This window comes from Mytilus trossulus, chromosome 1 (genome assembly GCF_036588685.1).
Source record: "Mytilus trossulus isolate FHL-02 chromosome 1, PNRI_Mtr1.1.1.hap1, whole genome shotgun sequence".
Taxonomy (NCBI): Eukaryota; Metazoa; Mollusca; class Bivalvia; order Mytilida; family Mytilidae; genus Mytilus; species Mytilus trossulus.
The window spans coordinates 32,467,349-32,481,170 of NC_086373.1; the positions used below are offsets into that span (position 1 = coordinate 32,467,349).

At 33.4% G+C, this 13,822-nt stretch overlaps 1 protein-coding gene across 4 annotated transcripts in view; it reads right to left on the bottom strand.

The window, feature by feature from the left end:
• The window catches only part of LOC134721739 (serine-rich adhesin for platelets-like), a 52,770-nt gene extending 44,567 nt beyond the window's left edge, over positions 1–8,203 (bottom strand). For 3 of the 4 annotated variants that reach the window (XM_063584936.1, XM_063584972.1, XM_063584928.1), the window contains exons 1-2: positions 8,023–8,202; positions 782–834 (exon numbers count right to left, since the gene is read on the bottom strand). The gene's annotated coding sequence lies outside the window, so the exon portion shown is untranslated. Of the gene's footprint in view, positions 1–781; positions 835–8,022 lie in introns of all 4 variants that reach the window. The other variant, XM_063584980.1, reaches the window with a different exon arrangement.
• Positions 8,204–13,822: the final 5,619 nt, after the last annotated feature.

Genomic DNA, 13,822 nt, shown 5'->3' on the forward strand with positions numbered 1-13,822 from the left:
AATTTACAAATTTTATGAAAATTGTTAAAAATTGACTATTAAGGACAATAACTCCTTAGGGGGGAAATTGACCATTTCGGTCATGTTGACTTATTTGTAAATCTTACCTTTCTGAACATTATTGCTGTTTACAGTTTATCTCTATCTATAATAATATATAAGATTATAACCAAAAACAGCAAAATTTCCTTAAAATTACCAATTTAGGGACAGCAACCCAACAACGGGTTTTCTGATTCATCTGAAAATTTCAGGGCAGATAGATCTTGACCTGATTATCAATTTTACTCCTCGTCAGATTTTCTCTAAATGCTTTGGTTTTTGAGTTATAAGCCAAAAACTGCATTTTACCCCTATGTTCTATTTTTAGCCATGGCAGCCATCTTGGTTAGTTGGCGGGGTTACCAGACACATTTTTTAAACTAGATAACCAAATGATGATTGCGGCCAAGTTTGATTTAATTTGGCCAAGTAGTTTCAGAGGAGAAGATTTTTGTAAAAGCTAACGCCGGACGACGACGACGACAGACGACGGACGACAGACGCTGGACGCCAAGTGATGAGAAAAGCTCACTTGGCCCTTTGGGCCAGGTGAGCTAAAAAGGCATACACCCAAAACTATATTCATTTTGGTTAAAATTATATACCATGCATGGTTTTGGGTGTATTCCTTTTTATAACGACCCACACCTAAGAAATATTTGAAACATTAATCCACTGTATACATCTATTTTATGTTTGCCCATAGGATAATCATTTGATGTCAGTAAAAAAACATTACCTTGTATTGTTCTCCAGGCTTGTTGTCTTTCTCAGTTTTCTTTTAAACAAAACCTGTAAAAATGAGATAAAACATATACTTCTTAAAGTTTATCATGTTTTATTTATGTAGGAAAATAGATCATATCTATTAACTTTTATATCAATCTATTTATTAAAATTTTACACTATAAACCAACGAGCAGCATTTATTCGGGTTATTTTTTTTGTCATTTGTTGATCAATGTATAGATCAGCAAATGGATTATAATAAAATGATGAGTTTATAACTTTAAAATGCATCTTCTAAATTAGTATTCAAGGTTTATTTAGTTTAAGTACAAAAGTGTACAAAAAGTAATATGAAATATAGCCACACCAAGTAGCCTTGTACATTCTTTCCAATGTGTTTTTTCCCATAATCTGGAAAAACATGATCAATATCAACAAAGCTATATTTAAAATGGTGTTGTTCTTCACATCTACATGTACCATCTAGTTGTTCACTTGTTGTAAATTACAGACAATATTAAGTCTTACATGTAGTGATTTTGTTCACAAGAGTGCACACGTTGAAATGTCTCGCCTTCTTTACTAATCATTGATATTATGTTGATAGTCCTAAATATAAAGCTTTATTACAACTATCACATAAACTTAACCAAGAAAACTAAACATTGACCAATGAACCAAGAAAATGAGGCCAAGGTCAGATGAACCATGCCAGGCAGGCATGTACAGCTAACAATTCTTCCTTACAACAAATATAGTTCACCTATTGCATATTGTTTAAGAACAACAGATCAAAACACAAAATCTTAACACTGAGCAATAAACCGTGAAAATGAGGTCAAGGTCAAATAAAACCTGTGCGGCTGACAAATAGATTATAAAATATTTTCATACACCAAATATAGTTGCTAATTGCAATTAGTATTAGAAAAAAAGACCAAAACTCAAAAACTTAACTTTGACCAATGAACCATGAAAATAAAGTCAAGGTCAGATGACACCTACCAGCTAGACATGTACACCTAACAATCATTCCATATACCAAATATAGTAGACCTATTGCATACAGTATAAGAACAAGAATGTGTCCAAAGTACATGGATGCCCCACTCACACTATCATTTCCCATGTTCAATGGACCATGAAAATGGGTAAAAAATATAATTAGGCATTTAAATTAGAAAGATCATATCATAGGGAACATGTGTACTAAGTTTCAAGTTGATTGAACTTTAACTTTATCAAAAACTACCTTGACCAAAAACTTTAACCTGAAACTCGCACTTTAATTTTCTTTGTTCAGTGGACTGTGAAATTGGGGTCAAAATTCTAATTTGGCTTTAAAATTAGAAAGATAATATCATAAGCAACAAGTGTACTAAGTTTCAAGTTGATTGAACTTTAACTTCTGACATCAAAAACTACCTTTACCAAAAACTTTAACCTGAAACTCCCACTTTCATTTTCTATGTTAAGTGGACTGTAAAATTGGGGTCAAAACTCTAATTTGGCTTTTAAATTAGAAAGATAATATCATAAGCAACATGTGTACTAAGTTTCAAGTTGATTGGACTTCAGCTTCATCAAAAACTACCCTGACCAAAAACTTTAACCTGAAGCGGGACAGACGAACGGACGGACAAACGAACGGACGCACAGACCAGAAAACATAATGCCCCTCTACTATCGTAGGTGGGGCATAAAAACACATCAAACATAATGTGTCCAAAGTACATGGATGCCCCACTCAATCATTTTCCATGTTCCATGGACAGTGAAATTGGGTAAAAATCTAATTTGGCATAAATTAGAAAGATTATACTAAAGGGAATAATTTATTGTGTAATAAGTTTCATTATGATTGGACTTCAGCTTCATCAAAAACTACCTTGACCAAAAACTTTAACCTGAAGTGGGACAATGAACAGAACAGATGGACAAATGGACGTTGAATGGTTTTAAAGGTCTAGTAATTTTGGGGCCCTTTATACATGTAGCTTGTTGTTCGGTGTGAGACAAGGCTCCGAGTTGAATTATTAGTATCTAAAGATTAAAAAGACCAGAGCTCAAATTGAGGCTATCTTGGAATTTTTAAAGTTGCAAATGCCTTTGAAAGAAAAATAAATTCAAAAAGAAGATAAAAAAAGTATTCAAAATTCATTGGGTTAAAAAAGGTGGCCTTACCATGCCTTCTTGTTTTTTTCTAAAAAGAACTTCTAAATTCTTAAATATAAAACAGGGCTCCGGCTGATAACTTGTAGTTGCCACCTATGATCATGATGATAAAAATGCACATTTAAGCTTATACACAAAGAACAGTAACTCTGTCCCAAATTTTAGCAATGCTATAACAGTCCTTGTTTACTCCATAAAACAAAAAAAATCTATACTATCCAACATTGAGGTTAAAAAAAATACATTATTAAACATGAAATACTTTTATTCCAATTTTTCCTCCTATCGGAAATCATATTCCTGTAAATATTTTTTAGCTGAAAAAAACTACAGGCTCTAGTGATCTATTAAAAGGTCTTGTATACATTATCTGGTCCACTGTGTACTTGCATCAAACTTTTCATCAGCATGTGGGTTTTTATGATAAATAGAGGAAAAACTAACATTAAACAGTTCGCCAATTTTTTTTCTAATTCAAATGTTTGACTTGACTTGAACATAAAGTTTCAAATGAGAAGAAATGTCTATGTCTACCTCAATCAGTTGAGATTCCCCAGCCAGCTTTTCTTTTACACTGCATTGAACAAAAGGCATAATTTTTTTAATTGACATTCTTCACATTATCTTGGTTTTGGACTTCAAATATTGTGGCTTAGAACATCACAGAAGAAACATTACTGTGGATTCATTAATATTCGTTGGATACCAATTTTCGTGGGTTTCGAGGGAATAGGTAAACCACAAATTCAAATGTTCAACGAATAACATATTTTCAATAGGCCTTGTATACAGAGATTGGCAAAACCACAAAATCTAATATCCACGAATATGGGCTGAGTACACAGTTATTTCGTAGTGCATTTCTTTTAGACAATAAATGTAAATAAAAAAAATCCCACCTGCGCTTTCTCAATAATATTTTTACAGTGTGTTGTACTACTTTTGGGACAAATTATATCAAAATTATAGAAAACTTCATCAGCTCTAACTCAAAATATGGACAATTTTGTGATAAGGGGGTCTTGAAATCTTTTGACAGCTTCCGAAGTGCTAATTTTTGACCTTTTTCAGCTGGACCTAATCACTACTTTACCTAAATATTTATGACCCAAATTTTTTTACAGTGTCATTTCACCCCCCAACTTGCTAGATGAGGCATAAAACATGGAGAATTAAATTTGGAAGGGGTAAAACAAAAATTGGCAAGTAACACACTGTCCACATTAAGGACTATATTTGTGGACAACGAAAATCCAAGGACGATAACTGTGTACTCGGACCTAATAGGATAGAAAAAGTTGACCAATCTTTATAAAACTTGGTATGACAAAAGCTTAATATATTATAAGACTGCTTACAAAGTTTCATAGCAATAGGATATATATTGTAGACTGTCACTATGATTAATTCTATATTCAACTTTACGTGTTAAATTTGGACGTTAAAATTGAGAAATTTCAACTATCAACATTTGGGGCTTTTAAAATTAAAATATTGCAAAAAAATACTTTTGAAATGCCTTAATATATAACACATCATGTATTTAAAGCAATAGAGTACTCATTTGATATATCAGACTTAGCATAATTTTTCAAAAGTCAAATTTATATGAGCCTATGCCTAAAAATGGAGGTTTTTCAATGAAGGGGAGCCGTATTTGACGTGAAACTGTTCTTATGTATCCCGGCATACTTTGAACCACACCATTATTTTATTTATTATTATTACTTTTACTGTTAAGTCTGTTTTTGTTATATCAACTTTACGTAAGTCTTCATTTATGTATACCGTCATACGACAAAATTATTTTTATGTCTACCTGTGCGAATTTCAAACGCGCATTTTTAAACCAGTAATGAAACCTTCTATCATTATGGGTAGACTTTACATAGATAAATTCAGCCGTATAAGAAAAGCAAAATGAGAATGTTAAATTAATGTATGCCTTTTTGTGCTTCTTTGTTACATTTGTTGTTTATGTAGAGATATTAAGATGATAACACAATATTGACTGTTGTACCCCTATTTTTGACATTTTTACTCTTTGAGTATGTTTGTTTTGTTCATGCATCGTTGACAATTTATTGGAATTTGATGCGACTGTCATATAAGTGAGAGGTTTAGCTAGCTATAAAACCAGGTTCAATCCACCATTTTCTACATTAGAAAATGCCTGTACCAAGTCAGTTGTTACCCATTCGTTTGATGTGTTTGGACTTTTGATTTTGCCTTTTGATTTTTGATTTTCCTTTTTGAATTTTCCTCGGAGTTCGGTATTTTTGTGTTTTTACTTTTTACATGAAGATGTAATATTTTCCAGCAATTTTAAATTTGTGAAGCTTTTTGATTATAAATAATCCTTACATACGTACTTAATGTACTTTAAATGGAAAGAAAACTTACAAATAACATATCATATTAGTTTAAAAGGGGCTTAGGCCAAGTATGAATCAAAATAATTTAGGGTCAATTTAGGCCGTAGCACATATTTACATTTAAAAATGCATATTGAAGCTATAGGAAATAAAAAATTGTGTCTTTTCTATCATTTCTATACTCAGGTGACATGATACAATAAATCTTAGCACAAAAAGGCTCTTACATTCAACTTTTTGGGCAGACAGTATGGTCTGATACAAAGATTTTTCACTTTTAAGTGAAAAACTTGCATGCAATTTTAGTCTCAACAGGCTTATATTTGAACCACATGGTATCCTACAGTGGTAAAGAAAGATACTATGTGAAATGAAACAGGTACAAAAGACATTGTTAAATGCTTTTCATACAAATTTAGTGAGGTCTTTATTATGGACTTCAACTTTTATGTGCCATGCTCCTCACATTTAACTTGATCCAAACAGGGCGTTAAAGGATGGTCATTTATACAACACACTTTGCTCATATTGTCTGAGATAATCTTCTTTTCTGTAGATTTAGAGTTCACAAATGAGTAATAAAACTGGATTAAAGCATAGAAACACAAAAATTGACACATGAAAACATGTCAGATAGAAAGTCAAAATGCCACTTATGCATCAAAATTGAAAAAGCTATGAAATGCTTATTTTGACCAAATAATGCCAAAATTGGTCATTTTTGCAGAAATTCTATCAAATAAAAGTTTAAATCCTTTAGTTTTATTCTATTTGACAAATTGACACCATCAAATCATTCAGGGAAGTTGCCAAAGTACAAATTCTATATTTCCTGATCTCACCTCTTAGGTCCGAGTACACAGTTATTTCGTAGTGCATTTCTTTTAGACAATAAATGTAAATAAAAAAAATCCCACCTGCGCTTTCTCAATAATATTTTTACAGTGTGTTGTACTACTTTTGGGACAAATTATATCAAAATTATAGAAAACTTGACATCAGCTCTAACTCAAAATATGGACAATTTTGTGATAATTAAGGGGGTCTTGAAATCTTTTGACAGCTTCCGAAGTGCTAATTTTTGACCTTTTTCAGCTGGACCTAATCACTACTTTACCTAAATATTTATGACCCAAATTTTTTTACAGTGTCATTTCACCCCCCAACTTGCTAGATGAGGCATAAAACATGGAGAATTAAATTTGGAAGGGGTAAAACAAAAATTGGCAAGTAACACACTGTCCACATTAAGGACTATATTCGTGGACAACGAAAATCCAAGGACGATAACTGTGTACTCGGACCATATGCAAGTTTTCAGCATTCCACGAAAATTGATACCAACGAAAATAAATGAATCCACAGTATATATAAGCCTACATGTATATATTGCCTTCATTCCTTACATCCACTTTACTTAAAATGCTGTGGCATTATCTAGTGTCAGTTCATTCCAATCCTTGACCGTGTTTATAAATAACATTTTCTACAGTCTTTGGTGACTGGCTGTAATAGGTAAGTATGTTGTCCTGTCCGGGAGACAAAGACAGTCAGATTTGACCTTATTGCTTCCCTGAGTTTAATAATCTACATAGATGGGGAAGTTATCTTTTTGGTATAGAGAATACATAATTTTTGGTAGGTAGTCAGAGTTTTCTAACACCACTGCACATCTAGTTAAAGCCAGTATTGGTACCTTCTATGTAACAATACAGAACAAGGGGCATGCACTACCAAAGACACAGGCACTTGTTCTAATCCATGTGAAGATCCACTATCACATAAATAAATTTTGGTAGTCGATCTTCCCATGGAAAGAAACAAGTGCCTGTGGCAAGAGGATTAAAGATGAGATATGTGGGACTAGTGGCATCTGACTAGTCAATAATGTCTTGAATGTTCACTTACAAATGTACATCATATAATGAGTCTCCAGAGGCTTCTAGCCCACAGGCACTTGTCTCAGAATTTTTTCCCCCATTTATACTGTACCTTAATTTAACACAAGCTAGGTCAATGAAGGTACTTAACTCGCATGAAATTAAATGAAATAGATCAGATAACTCCGAAATTCATTTAGACTTTCCTATAAAATTCACTAATCGGAAACCGAGATATATAAAGAGAGGTGGGAAGAAACATTTGACTATGAGACGTTTATTTTCAAACCATCGTGGACACAATAATTACAATTGACATACTTTGGTAGGATTGCTACAGATGATTCCGACAACAAAAGTAGTCATGTTATACACCACTGTGAAGATAATCAATTTAGATTTATGACAACAAGTTAGTGGGGGTGACAGCCAAGAAATCGGCATATAAAGCCATTATTTTTTTCTAAAATGCAAATTAAGTACCTTGTATTGTGTTATATTAAGCTATATAGGACATTTTTTTCTGAGACAAGTGCCTGAGTACTAGCCACTTGGAAACATGAAATCTAAATTCCTGTGTACTAGCCACTTGGAAACATGAAATCTAAATTCCTGTGTACTAGCCACTTGGAAATATGAAATCTAAATTCCTGTGTACTAGCCTCTTGGACACAGGCCCTTGTTTCTATCCATTGGAAGAACCACTATCAACGTATATTTACGAGTAAATATACGTTGATAGTGGTTCTTCCAATGGATAGAAACAAGTGCCTGTGCTCTTGGAAACATGAAATCTAAATTCATAATCAACAGACGTTTACCTATAATTACAAAAAGCTATATCGTCTGGTTTTATGATTTAGGCCTATAGGTGTCTTCCTTGTCTGCCAAACATAATAATATTGTTCTTTGTAACATTAAACAAAAGATAAACTTTTCGCTTCTTTTCTGTTTGAAACTTTCAGGTGTCTAAATTAAGATCAGTGTCCGGAAATGATAGATAATTTCCGGATATATTCAGATTCACTTATATTTTATTGTCTTACTCGTAAAACTCATTACAATCCCAAGTGGATGAAAGGATACAGACGATACAATATGATTAAAATTAATTAACACTCATACCTGGGAACAGAATATCAATTATATGTTCCTGCTCATACCAAGGACAATCATCGTTGAGAAGTCAGTCTCTTAGAAGATGTACAAAGAGGGATAACTCTAACGTTATATCTTTAAAAAAAAAATCAAATTTTAAAAAGGCACTGGCTACGGTTACATGGAAATGTAACAATAATAAAAATATAATTGCCGGAATGCAAAGTTGGGTAAGCAACCGATTAATTACGAATGTAACAATAATTATCGAGGCTACGGTTACATTGCGTTATTGTTACATGAAAAACAGCAATATACGCTGGATTTATTAAATTCAAATCTTCTATAGTTTTGTTGCTTAATTCTTTCATATGTACCAAATAATACTTGTAATAATGACAACAATAAATATTATAATTTAACAAATTGTGTTTGAAAAGTTTTACGTATTAATGGTGTTGATGCTCTTAAAGATACTGCCCCAAATCAGGAGCCTCTGGCCTTTATTATTCTTGAATGATTTTAAATTTTAGTTTCTTGTACATAATTCGGAGTTTAGCGTAGCGTTCATTATCACTGAACTAGTATACATATTTGTTGGGGCTTGCTGAAGGACGTCTCCGGTTGCGGGAGTTTCTCGCTACGTTGAAGACCCATTGTGGCCTTCGGCTGTTGTACGCTCTATAGTCGAATTGTTGTCGCTTTTAAGTTGACACATTCCCCATATCCATTCTCAATTTTACTTCAGATAAGTAGTGTCAAAGGCGAAAATTATAGTTCAATGGTTTGTTGTTGGGAACAGAGTCGGGCCGAGCTCAGCATTTAACTGAACACATACTCTCATAACTATCATTATACTTTGAAAAAAGGATGAATACATTCCTATTACCAATCAAGTTAGTTTCGGGTGAAAAATTTTAAACTTTGGATTGGTTTGAAACGAAACTGATTTAATAACAAGACACAAATTTCATACAACTATACAAATGCAGTTCTGAAAAAAAAATGATATATAAAAAGCAAACTTGCTTACTGTGAACTTCTGTAAACATGAATTCGTGGAAGAAGTAATTTCGTTTCAAAATCAGATGGAGCCTCAAGCAAAGGTAACTTTCCCCCCTTTTTTTAAATCTATATAACTATAAACAAATATTGTTTGGAGAGGTTTTATACACAAAAAAATGCGTCGGACTTTAAAATGCACCAAAAACCACTTACTGGATATGTAGATACTGTCATTATAAATAAAAATAAAGAAAAAAATTGTATGTAATAATTGTATGTATTGTAAATTTAAAACAAATGTTTTCGACTTTTATTATTTAGTACATAGTCTATTACTAGTCCCATCGTACATAGTCGTTTTTCATGTAACAATAACGCAATGTAACCGTAGCCTCAATAATTATTGTTACACTCGTAATTAATCAGTTCCTTACCCAACTTTGCATTCCGGCAATTAGTCTCCAATGTAACAATAATATTTTTATTATTGTTACATTTCTATGTAACCGTAGCCAGTGCCTTTTAAAAATTAACTCTGATTAAAAAAAAATATGATTATGTGACTATATTGGCAAAATATATGTAACAATGTGATTACTTTGACACCCCATGAGTGGTCACCACACTGAAAGGATATATAAGCTGGAAATAGTATATACCCAGAGACTATAATAATGTTACATATATAACACACTAAAACAGTACGGTCATGGGACAAAAGTGAGTTCTCACTAAAAAAAATTCCTATCATTTCAACTAAAATCGATATTTTTCAAAAAAATATTACCAAGTAACTGTATGAGCGATTTTTATAAAATAGATACCAAAAGATGTAAAAATGTCTGAAGTTTTATTGTTTATTTAGTCATAGTTCTTTTTAGAGTTTTGTTTTCATCATCTGATGAGTTAAACACAAATGCAAATTTTTACGATTTTAATTTGGTTAGAATAATAGCAAACTTTTCAAGAATTTTTTTTCTTTGTGTTCATCTCGTCAGAAAATAGAAAAAGAGCATCAATAGTATTATAATCAAATAAACAATAAAACTTCAGACATTCCTACATCTTTTGGTATCTATATTATGAATATCGCTCATTCAGTTACTTCGTACTAATTTTTAGTTGAAATGATAGGACTTTTTTGGATTGGGAACTCACTTTTGTCCAATGACTGTAAATAAAGAAGATAATAACTTATAAACAATAATGTGTCCAAAGTACACTGATGCCCCACTCGCACTATCCTTTGCATGTTCCATGGACCGTGAAATTGGGTAATAATCTAATTTGGCATTACAATTAGAAAGATTATACTATAGGGAACATATGTATTAAGTTTCAAGTTGATTGAACTTCAATTTCATCAAAAACTACCTCAACCAAAAATTTTAACATGAAACTCACACTTTCATTTTCTATCTTCAGTGGACCGTAAAATTGAAGTCAAAAGTCTAATTTGGATTTTAATTAGAACGATCATATCATAAGCAACAAGTGTACTAAGTTTCAAATTGATTGGACTTCAGCTTCATCAAAAACAACCTTGACCAAAAACTTTAACCTGAACGGACGCACAGACGGACGAACGAACGAACGGAGCCACAGACCAGAAAACATAATGCCTCTCTACTATGGTAGGTGGGGCATAAAAATGCAACTTAATCTATGCAGTAAATGTATCTGTATTTTTATCCTCTTAAATATTATCAGAAGTCCATTACTAAGAACTTCTGAGATTTATATGTTGTAACAGATCTAGAAGGCTATATATGATCTTTTGACCGAAATATAGACAGTACAGTGCAAAAAAATAAGAAAAAAACACAAAAATTGAGGCCTTGAAAGCAATTCAAAAGTCGATTGGCAATTAAGATGCAAGTGCACCGACTGTGATGTTAACACTTATATATCTGCATGCATAATGAAACCAACACATTTAAATTCCAATGTAAGTTAGTAATGAAACAAAATAATGCATGAACATATTTCTGAGTGCCTGAAGAATGCTCAAACAATCGTCAGAACCACTCCATGATTGAACAAGACTTTGAAAATATGTGATTCGGTTTTCAGTTCTAACATTGTCTGGTAGACTATTCAGCCACATAGAAACAGTGACAAAACCAAAAGATTTTAAATGTCACGTTAGGCGTGCGAACCTCTGTTATTTCATGATCTTTCATCTTCTAGAATATTTCTGAAAATTTATATGATACAAAGGAGTAGGAATTTCTCAATAGTTTCAGAGGATTATATGTAGTCATTGTAGACGAATCTGAATGCGTTTTCTGTACAAAGTTGTAACGCAAACTTTATGATCGTAAGCCAAGAGAAATTTTTAAACCAATGTGTCTCCTTTAAGGACAAAGAGCATATCTGGCAGTGCGAACAAACTCACAGTTAATTTTATGAGACAAGAGTCAAACATTTTACTCACAGTATCCACTAGAAGTAAGTGATTGCTGAAAAGAGCTTGTACAAATAATGAAACAAGTAAGGGACCAGGGCAAGTGTGCAAAGATTGTTGTAAACAAATTGCATGTTGATGGTCAAGGTTAAATTCCTGAATCAAACCGAATGCATGTAACATCTCAAATCGTGTTTAGAACTGTGGGGGACAGATTATTGAAGAGCGACAGGTCCATATGATTCCGTTAGAACAAGATATAGTATGGAGTATACTGAAGAAAATATGAGTTCTATATTTTGATCAGATTGTAGGACAAGAGGGATAGTGAAATCTGTATTTTGAATAAAGATGTTAATTGTAATATAAAATTTTAACATATGTTGTCCTTATTACTTATAATATTTATGAACTCAAATAAAATAGTTTTTTTCCAGTTTATTTTCCTTTATTATCAATTATGACATCCTTTTGTATCAAGGGACACACACACATTAGACAAATATGTGTTACCATATGTTACCAGCATACGGACTTTACTTAACTTTTTCTTCTTTTTCTTAACCTTTTCTTATATTATATATATATATAAACAACTCGTCTAAACATCAACCCAACAATGTAAGATCTGTAAATTTGCTTTCGCCAATTTTTTGTTCTTCCCTCGCCGGGATTCGAACCCATGCTACTGATATATCTCGACACCAAATCGCCTTCACTGTAGTCGTCCCGCTAGACCACACGACCACCTGGGCTTCATGAAAATGAAGCTTTCGGTGGCCGGGTGTTATATATATATATATATATATACAACTCGTCTAAACATCAACCCAACAATGTTAGATCTGTAAATTTGCTTTCGCAAATTTTTGGTTCTTCCCTCGCCGGGATTCGAACCCATGCTACTGTGATATCGTGACACCAAATCGCCTGCACTGCAGCCGTCCCGCTAGACCACACGACCACCTGGGCTCTCAAAAAAAGAGCTTACGGTGGGCATGTGTTACCTTTCCACGTCAGTTTTAATCTAGCGGCGTACTACAGTACATGATATATAAGGCATGAAGATGTTATTGTTACAGATCAGCTAAATTATCTATAGTAAAGGATCCTACAAATTAATGTAAGATACAGTCACAGAAAATAATTATATTCATAAGTACGTCTGAGTCAGTGACAACCCTACAACAGATGTATCCATCGGATCGCCAACAATGATGGTGATACATGGCTGTGTACATAATGTATATACAACTCGTCTAAACATCAACCCAACAATTGTAGATCTGTAAATTTGCTTTCGCAAATTTTTGGTTCTTCCCTCGCCGGGATTCGAACCCATGCTACTGTGATATCGTGACACCAAATCGCCTGCACTGCAGCCGTCCCGCTAGACCACACGACCACCTGGGCTCTCAAAATAAGAGCTTACGGTGGGCATGTGTTACCTTTCCACGTCAGTTTTAATCTAGCGGCGTACTACAGTACATGATATATAAGGCATGAAGATGTTATTGTTACAGATCAGCTAAATTATCTATAGTAAAGGATCCTACAAATTAATGTAAGATACAGTCACAGAAAATAATTATATTCATAAGTACGTCTGAGTCAGTGACAACCCTACAACAGATGTATCCATCGGATCGCCAACAATAATGGTGATACATGGCTGTGTACATAATGTATATACAACTCGTCTAAACATCAACCCAACAATGTTAGATCTGTAAATTTGCTTTCGCAAATTTTTGGTTCTTCCCTCGCCGGGATTCGAACCCATGCTACTGTGATATCGTGACACCAAATCGCCTGCACTGCAGCCGTCCCGCTAGACCACACGACCACAACTCGTCTAAACATCAACCCAACAATGTTAGATCTGTAAATTTGCTTTCGCAAATTTTTGGTTCTTCCCTCGCCGGGATTCGAACGCATGCTACTGTGATATCGTGACACCAAATCGCCTGCACTGCAGCCGTCCCGCTAGACCACAAGACCACCTTGGCTCTCAAAAAAAGAGCCTTCGGTGGGCATGTGTTACCTTTCCATGTCAGTTTTAATCTAGCGGCGTACTACAGTACATGATATATAAGGCATGAAGATGTTAT